This window comes from Myotis brandtii, unplaced genomic scaffold (genome assembly GCF_000412655.1).
Source record: "Myotis brandtii unplaced genomic scaffold, ASM41265v1 scaffold668, whole genome shotgun sequence".
Lineage (NCBI taxonomy): Eukaryota > Metazoa > Chordata > Mammalia > Chiroptera > Vespertilionidae > Myotis > Myotis brandtii.
The window spans coordinates 4,450,424-4,459,990 of NW_005370597.1; the positions used below are offsets into that span (position 1 = coordinate 4,450,424).

The 9,567-nt window shown below is 43.0% G+C and overlaps 1 protein-coding gene and 1 pseudogene across 6 annotated transcripts in view; one reads left to right on the plus strand and one right to left on the minus strand.

Moving 5' to 3' along the window:
* FGF1 (fibroblast growth factor 1 (acidic)) overlaps positions 1-9,567 on the minus strand; it is a 106,301-nt gene that overhangs the window by 58,029 nt on the left and 38,705 nt on the right. The window contains exon 1 of one of the 6 annotated variants that reach the window (XM_005881102.2): positions 661-851. The exons of the other annotated variants lie outside the window; for them this stretch is intronic. The gene's annotated coding sequence lies outside the window, so the exon portion shown is untranslated. Of the gene's footprint in view, positions 1-660; positions 852-9,567 lie in introns of those variants that run through there. 6 annotated transcript variants of the gene reach the window in all.
* Positions 5,300-5,906, plus strand: LOC106723869 (annotated as a pseudogene).

Below are 9,567 nucleotides of genomic sequence, written 5' to 3' on the forward strand. Positions count from 1 at the left end.
ACTTTCAACAACAAAGATAAATTTTAAATACTAGATATACCTCTTGCTGCAGTCCAGGGGTCAATAGCCTGAGTTAATGCTAAAAGTTTCTCACTTAAGGCTCCCTCTAGGAAAATAGGGCTTTTTCTCCTTGGATAGAATTGGAAATTTCTCAGTAGGGAGCAATAGCTGACCTTAAGATTCAAAATGGTGCCCATGAGAGAGGTAATAGCTGGGGTTAGGCTTCCAATCCCTCATCATGTACTTAGTATAGAAACAATAGTTTTCTCCCTCTCTAATGACCATTTTTAAAATCTGATCCTCACTTCTTGTCTTCTGTCATCAGACTCTTAGTTACAATAAAGTAGGTCTCCATTTGCATCCCAGCTCTACAATTTGCTAAGATCTTGGCCAAGTCATTTCTAATCTTTGTGCCTCTGTCTGCTTGTCTGTAAACTAACAGGCTTATTATGAGGATTAACTGAAATAATGCATCTAAGCACATGTGAGCACAGCCATAAAGGTTGGCTATTATCATTATCCCAAACATCTTTCCACTATTATGTGGAGAACATCTCTTCTGATTTAGGTGGGCCCTGTAATATAAAGGTATATACTGAGAACAATGGCCTCAGGAACACTAGCATGAAAGGAAAAACTTAAAGCATTGTTCCTACTTACCTGCTGTCACACAGCTGGTTTCCCCACAGAGGCCTCGAAGTCTTTGGTTGAGCAGCAAACCTCACTCACCAAGGAAACCCCTGCGAGCCTGGCTGCCTGCCTCAGCTGCTTGCCTCAGTCAGTCAGCTCTCTCTTTTAGCTGTTCCTTTTGGTTTCTCTGACTCAGAAGATCTTAGGTCATTCTGAGGCAGCCTCCCCACATTCCCTACTTCTACCTGCTGTCCTGGGCATTTGTCATCCTTTGACTGCCCAGCCTCTGAAGCCCCCCTCCCCTACTTGAGGGATACCCACCCCTGCAACACACACACACACACACACACACACACACACACACACACACACACACGTCTAGTTCTGGCTGGATCATTCCTGCAGTGTGATGCTAGGCCACTACGCCTTCCCAGTGATTCTGTGGGCAACGCAGGTTCTCTAAATTCTCTTTCTGCTTACCTCAGTCAAAGTCAATTTTGGCTGTTTATAATTAAGAAACCTAGCCTAGCCAGTTCCTACTTGTCCTTCATACCTCCTTTGGCATAAATCTTTCAGCTGTTGATCCCCCAAACTTGCTGAGCTTTCCATGTCATATCATTTATTACACTGGTTATAGCATTTTGTTATACTTGTCTACTTATCCTCCCCTAGACTGTTTGCCCCCACAGCCATTTAGCTCACTGTAGTATATCTATCATGGAGCAGAGTGCCTGGCACATAGTAGGCCCTCTGCCAATATTAAGGTAATGAATGAGCCATTAAACCTTACTATACAGGCGGGAACCAGAACAACCACAGTAGTTCCACTTGGAGAACCAGCTAACTCGCCAGCTTCTGGATAACCTGGCACCATTCCTAGTCTGATTCCAGGGAAACGAGATTTCCTTTAGCCTTTTGGCAAGGAATAAGATATTCCAGCGGCGTCTTGAGTGGGAGAGTGTGATGTTGGCCCCGTCTTGAAGTGGGTGAGTAATCCCCCAGGCAGCACTTAGCTTTAAATCCTGGCTTAGAACGTGGTCATCTCATGAAGCTCCCGGCTTAAAATGGAAAGTGGCATTACTCATGGCGAAGAGCAGACAATAAAAAAACATGTAGGTGGGGCCTGACACAATGGAGTGAGTATTCTCTAGCGGTGATGAGCATCTCTGCCCTGAGTGCTCGAAGGACTGGCAGACAGCTCAGTCATGGTCGGGCTTTTGAACTACACCTCCGACTTAGTTCATCACCCAGCACCTCACTCTCTGGGGGTGTTGAGAGACATTGAGTTTCTCACCCTCCAGCAGGCATGGTGGTAGGAAATGTCCCTGAATCAACATCAGAGGTGGCATAAAATGACGGTTATAAACAGACTTTGGCACCCAACAGATCTGGGTCTGAATCTCAGCTCTTCTACTTACGAGCTCTGTCACCCTGAGCAAGTTACTTAACCTCTCTGATCCTAAGTTTCTTATATGCAAAATGGATTAAATAGTAGTACCTACTATAAGGCCATGGGAAAAGTGAATCAGACAATCTGTATAAAGCCCTTATCACAATTCCTGGCAAGTAACCAACACTTAGTAGATGCTAAGTGCTGGTATTTTGTTGTTGTTGTTAATCCTCACCCGAGGATATTTTTCCATTGATGTTTTAGAGAGAGGGAAAGACAGAGAGAAATATCTATGTGAGAGAAACACATTGATTGGTTGCCTCCTGCACTCGCTCTGACCAGGGCCCGGGCCAGGGAGGAGCCTGCAACCAAGGTATGTGCCCTTGTCTGGAATTGAACCCTGGACCCTTTGGTCTGCAGGCCAACGTTCTACCAACTGAACCAAATCAGGTAGGGCCTAAGTGCTGGTATTGATAAGGTTATTTTTACCATCCTCCTGCAAGAGCCTCCATATCTTCTCTATCCTTTATGTTTATACAAATGCTCCTCAACTTCTGATGGGGTTACATCTCAATAAACCCATTGTAAGATGAAAATATCGTAAGCCAAAATACACCTAATCTACGGAACATTCATAGTTCAGCCTAGCCTACCTTAAATGTGCTCAGAACACTTACATTGGCCTACAGTTGGGTAGAATCATTACACACAGTGAATACGCTATAGAGTATCAGTGTTGACCCTCGTGATCACATGGCTGACAGAGCTGTACCCACTGCTGCTACCCCACATCATGAGAACGTACTGTACTGGATATCCCTGGGCCCAGAAAAGATCAAAATATAAAATTTGAAGTACAGTTTCTACTGAGTGCATATCACTTTCACACCATCATAAAGTTGAAAAGTCATAAGTCAAACCATTGTAAGTCAGGGACCGTCTGTATTACTCTGTTAATCTCACTCAGCCTTCATACCCTTTCTTCTTCATCCTTTCCTACTCACACCCTTCTGAGCCGAGGTCACACCCCGGCCTCCTTCCAAAGTCACTACTCTCCATTTCTATCTCGTCTTTCTCTCACATTCTAGGTGCCCATCAGCTTGCGTACAAAGACCCCACTACCCAATATCTGACCTGTCATTGTCTCTTTCCCACTTCAGAATCCATGGCCTGACACACGGTGAAGCAAAATGCACTAGAATAAATCAGTCTGATTTTAATCAATGCTCATGGACAGATGGGGCATAAGGACGTAAAATGATCAGGATTCAACACCAGTTTCTGGTGCCCCAGCATAAGGTACGTGCGCTAACAGAAAGCAAAGTGGACCAAAGTGCAGCTGATCAAAACTGGGCATGGAGCCGCAGTGGTGCTGATTACACTGTAAGCATTTTTCTTTGGAAAGAATATGCGACCAGCTTTTCTAATAATGGGTTCTTTAGTGAGTTCATAAATAAGATTCAGATATTTCTAAAAAGAATATACTCTTGGCCCCAAGCAGATTACGGACAGTACTCTATGGAGATACACAATGACGTACATGTGTCAAGGCTCTTAGCATTGCACTAGGTGGTTTCATGCCAATGACCAGAGACTCAGCAATCAGCAGGTCCTCCAGGGTTAAGAAAACTTCCCACCTTTGATCACCAATTTCTAGGTTAACCTCAGACTATCATCTCAGGACATGTCCTAGTCACTCATTTATTCAAGACATTTAATGAATAGCCTTTCATGTGCTGGGCACATTTGTGGATATCATGGAAGATGTCCTAAGGGACAGGATGCCAGTCCTGCCCTCCAGGAACTTACAGCCCAGCAGGGGAGGCAAATATACACTGGGTGGGGAGGTGTGATGAATGTTGCAAATAAGACATCACATTTTAATGGGAGTTCCCAGGAGGCACAAAGCACCGAGGATGGAGATATAGGGGAGGAGCGGTTATTTGAGATGGTTCGTATACATGATTGGGGTCTCAAAAGGCCAAGATTGGCAGGTACACTGGACAGGGGACACTACATGGGCAAGGAACAGAGTTGGGGAAATGCAAGGTGAGAAGAGGAAGCAGTACACTTTGAATTAAGGATGGCTTATATATGATGAGTTCATGGGAGAGGGAGGTAAGGCTGAAAGGATAATTTATAGCCTGGTCTTAAAACACACTTCCTGCTCAACATCTCCACATGGATGCCCAATAATTATCTTAAACTTAAGATGGCCCAGACAGAACTGTTGATTCCTTCTACTCAATTTCCCAGCTTTTCTTTCTCAAATATTTCAAAACTTAATAAATGCCCCTAGTGCCTCAGCCCCCAAACAGAGAAGTCATTCTTTTTCTCTCCTTCTCACTCCATTCAATTCATCAGCAAGTCCTATTAGTTCTATCTCCAAAATATATCCTGTCTGACCTCTTCCATCATCTCCATTACTGCCACCATGTTCCAAACCACAATTATTTCTTATCTGCCTCCTTGTTTCAATTGTTTGCCCTCCTACAGCAGATTGCTTAAGTCAGATCACACCCCTTGCTGCTTAAAACCTTCTCGTGACTTCCTGTTGCTCTATCCATAGGAAGACTGTGTCCTACAGGCTCATGATCAGGCTCCAGCCTCTCCATGGCCTCCTCCCACTCGTTTCCTCCCTTGTTCATTGTGCTCCACCTACATCATTGGCTTTCCTTCTTTTCCTTGAACTCACCAAGCATGGACCTGCCACAGCATTTTTGCATTTGCTGTTCCTTCTGCCTTAAACACTGTTCCCTCAGCCTGAAATGCTTCTCTTTTCTTAGACCTTTGTGTGTCCATCTCCTCAGGGTTCATATTTCAGCTCCAATGTCATCTCTGCAGAAGGATCTTTCCTGAAATTCTGATTAAGCTGCCCCTTCACAGATTTTCTTTATCTCAGAACTCAAAATTTTCCTTTGTAGCACTTGCTGGAAATGTTCTCCAGTATTTGTTTATTTTTCTATTTTATCACCACCATTTCCATTAACATATAAGTTCCATAAGGCTTTGTCTTATTTACTACCATCTCTTCAGTCTTGAGCACAATCCTAGCCCAACAGAAACTCAATAGTTATTTATGGAATGCAGATGCCTGGGCCACATACCCAGAAATTCTGATTCATTTGTCTGGGTTGGGACAAGGCAGAAAAAAGAGGTAATTTATTTGAAAAAAAATTTTTTTTTACCATATACACATTTTTGCTTGTCCCCCGCCCCCCCAATATTCTGTTATTTATGCCAAATAACACCATCCAGAAAGTCAGTCAGTTTAAAAATATGACGGTAAGCTTTACCATATCTATTGTGAGAACGAAGGCCACTCTCAGCAATCCAACTGTCGACATCCCAGAAAATGGGATGGGACACACAGTTATTGCAAAGGGCCTCAGAGGCACCCTGTGACGGAACTTCAGTCACATCAATGTAGAACCCAGTCTCCATGGAAAGAAAAAGAAGAGGCTCCGGGTTGACAAATGGTGGGGAAATAGGAAGGAACTGGCTACCGTTCACACTATCTGCATGTACAGAACAGGATCAAGGGTGTCACACTGGGCTTCCATTACAAGGTGAGGTCTGTGTACGCTCACTTCCCAATCATTGTCATAATCCCAGAGAATGTTTCTCTTGTTGAAATCAAAAATTTCTTGAGCAAAAAATATGTCCACAGGGTTTGGATGAGGTCAGGCATTGCTTGTTCAGTAACTCAAGCCCAAAAAGATAAGTTAATTCTTGAAGGAAACAATATTGAATAAATGCAGCTGCTTTGATTCAACAAGCTACAACAGTTAACAACAAGGATATCAGAAAAATTTTGGATGGCATTTCTATTTCTGAAAAAGGAACAGTTCAGCAGCCTGATGAATAAGGTCTAAGTTGTCCAGCTATAGAATGAGCGAGATGCCAGATGATTCCTCATACTTATTTGTGATATTTTATTTTATTTTTTTTAATTTAAATTTATTGGGGTGACATTGGTTAATAGGATTATATAGGTTTCAAGTGTACGTTTCTATGATACATGATCTATATAGTGCCTTATATTCCCACCACCCAAAGTCAAATAATCTTCCATCACCATATATTTGGCCCCCTTTACCCTTTATTACTCCTCCCCCCTTCCCCCTGGTAACCACCATACTGTTGTCTGTGTCTATAAGTTTCAGTTTTACATCCCACAAATGAGTGAAATCATATGGTTCTTAGCTTTTTCTGACCGACTTATTTTGCTTAGCATAATATTCTCAAGGTCCATCCATGTTGTCTCAAAAGGCAGTATTTCATCTTTCTTATGGCTGGATAGTATTCTATAGTATATATGTACTACATCTTCTTTATCCAATCATCTATCGAAGGACACGTTGGCTGTTCCCATGTCTTGGCCACTGTGAATAATGCTGCAATGAACATAGGGGTGCATATATCTTTGCAAGTAAATGTTTTTGAGTTTTTCAGGTAGAAAAGAAGAGGAGTTGCTGGGTCATATGGTAACTCTATTCTTAGTATTTTTAGGAACTGCCACACTTTTTTCCATGGCCATATGCACATTTATTAAACCATGCTATAACTGGCACAATCCCCAGTTGGTTCTGATTTGCAGAGTTAAGAACCCCTGACCTGGAGAATGGAACTCTCTCTAGCATGTTGCTACCCAAAGTGGGGTCCTTGGACCAGCAGCATAGATATCACCCAGGTACTTGTTATAAATGCAGAATTTCAGACCCCACCCCAGGCTTACAGAACCAGAAGCTTCATCTAGCAAGATGCCCCAGGTGATCCGTATGCATATTATTAAATTTGAGACACACTGGAATACAGAATTCCCGAAGAGTAAGTGCATTGAATTTGGCAGGCTGAGCTTGCTGTATCTGCAGGACATTGAAGTGGGTGTGCTTCTCAGACAGTTGGAAATGTGGTGCTAAAGCCACTTAGGAAGAGAACTCAAGAGGATATGAGTATCTTCACCAAAATGCTCATTGTGGTTGGAGCAGGGGCTTGGTGAGATCATCAGTGGAGAGAAGAGGACAGAATTGGTGGGCGTGGGGACTCCCAATATGGCTGTGAGAGAAGGGGAGCTGAGTCGAAGAAGAAAAGGAAGAGACTGATAAAGAATGCTTATGGAAGTCAGAGCAGGAGACAGGGTCAAGAAAGGGGCGACCAAAAGTATCAGAATCTGCAGAAGAGTCAAGAAACATAAAGATCAAGAAATGATCATTGAGTTCTGCTCCCACAGATGGGTGGATGGGGAAGCCAGGAGAGGGGAGGAAATGCTTTAGTCAGTGTTGAGGAATCGGAGGCAGCGAGTCCACATCACCCTCCTGGGAAGGACTGTGGTCAGTCACACTAAGAGAAAATCATGTCTTGAGGAAGTAAGAATGGAGAGAACTGGAGAATGGAGAATTTTCTCAAATGAGAGACCTGAGGATGTTTGTCAATAAGAAGAAACCTACAGGAAAGGGACTGGATCAATTGAAGATCAAAAGATAATTTAATTGTAAGACTAGGTCCTGGAGAGGGTGGGGAGAATCAGATTAGATTTCCATGCTTGTTAAGGTACAGACTGACCTAGGCAGGCACAAATAAAATAACATCGGGCTGCCTTCAGGGAAGGAAACGATGACCAGGGACGGCAGGGTCGGCTTTCCTTTTATTTAAGAAAAACAAAAAAGAAGTAGCGAGAAACACCTGTGTGCACTCTACCCAGATGTAACAAATGTTAACGTTTTCTCAAATTTAGTTCAGATTTTTTATAGAAAAGAAATAGAACATTAGAGAGAAAGTTGAAGTTCCCTTTATTTCTCTTTTTCATAATATTTCTATCTCCTCCTCCAAGGCAACTACTATTATGGTGTGTGTGTGTGTGTGTGTGTGTGTGTCCAAGACACACAAGCCGTGTGCTCTGTATGTATAGTTTTACAATTTGCTTTTATTCACTCAACATTATATCTGAGACTATCCATTTTGATGTATTATCTGTAATATTTGTTGTACAAGTAAATTATGTAAGTTCTGACTGTTCCAATTGCCTACATTGTATTTGCCTGCATTCTCTAGGGATGGACACTTATGCTGCCTTTAGCTTTTCACTATTATCCAAACTGCTGCCATGAACACCCTTGCACATGGAGAGGATTACTTTTTACTGTCCACTCTTTTGAACTATCTGGTTTTTTTCTTTTTACCATATTCATTTATTTTATTTTAAATAATTCTTTATTGTTGAGAGTATTACATATGCCCCTTTTTTCCCCCCTTTGCCCCCCTCCAGCTGCCCTCATCCCCCCCTCCTCCTCGCCCCAGGCCATCAGTACCCTATTGTCTGTGTCCATGAGTTAAGCATATAGGCATTCAAGGTCTTCGGTTGATTACCTCCCACCCATCCACCCTCCCCTGCCTTCCCTCTGAGATTCTGCACTCTGTTCCATGCTTCCATGTCTCTGGATCCACTCTGTTCATCAGTTTATTTTGTTACTTAGATTCCACATATGAGTGAGATCATGTGATACTTGTCTTTCTCTGACTGACTTATTTCACTTTTTAACAGGTGATTTAAATACAAAAAAAAAATGATTTTCTTTTAAAGGCCACAGATTAATGTTTCTCAAAGTATGATCCAGGGAACAGCAACATCAGAATTATGTGGGACATTGGTTATAAAATGCAAATTCCTGGGCCCTGGCTCAGACCTACTGAATCTACATGGTAATAAATCTTCCCAGGTGACTCTTAGGCATCCTCCAGTTTGGGAAGCAGATAGGTGGTGGGAGGAGGAGTGTGCAAGGGGAGGGATGGAGAGTAGCATTGATTGACAGCTCCCTTTGCCAGGCACTGTGCTAGGCATGACATTTAAAGTAGGAGGGAGAGGAATCCATGAGGATTTATCAAGATAACATGTGCAAAAGGTTCAAAAGGTCAGCAAAGGTGAACAGTCTATGGAGTCCACTACTTAGTGGCTGTGTGCCCTTGGGAAGTCACATAACCTCTCTGAGCTTCAGTTTCCTCATCTACAAAATGATGATATAATACCACCCACCTCAAAAAAAATTCTGTGAGAATCAAATTACTTAAGGCACATAACTTGCATATACATTTTATAGTTTGGTTCCTAGCCTCATTATTTGAAACTATGGCCGAGGTTTATAGTCACTAGATTTTGCTTTACTATCACATTACTGATAGAGATCCTAAATAGGTAGCCCTCAATCACTCTATTCTTCTCATGGGAAACTAGGATCAACCCATACCATCAGCTACAAGACGCAGGTTCTGAAATGTACTAAAGTGGAACATGGGAATTTCTTATGTTGGTGGGGGTGAGGGGGGCTAAGTCAGAAGGATCAACATTTTAAAGTGTAAATATATAGCTGAACACACACGCTCATTCCTAGCAGGCACACGGCGCAAGCTATTCCCCCTGGGAGCTGAGTGTGTGTCAGTGGAGGGGCCGTGGTGCATCACTGTCCACACCTCCTTCCCACAGGCACCCTCATTCAGGCAGGGCCCGGGCTCAGAGGGGCGAGGGGACCAGAGGCGAGGGGAAGCCGCTG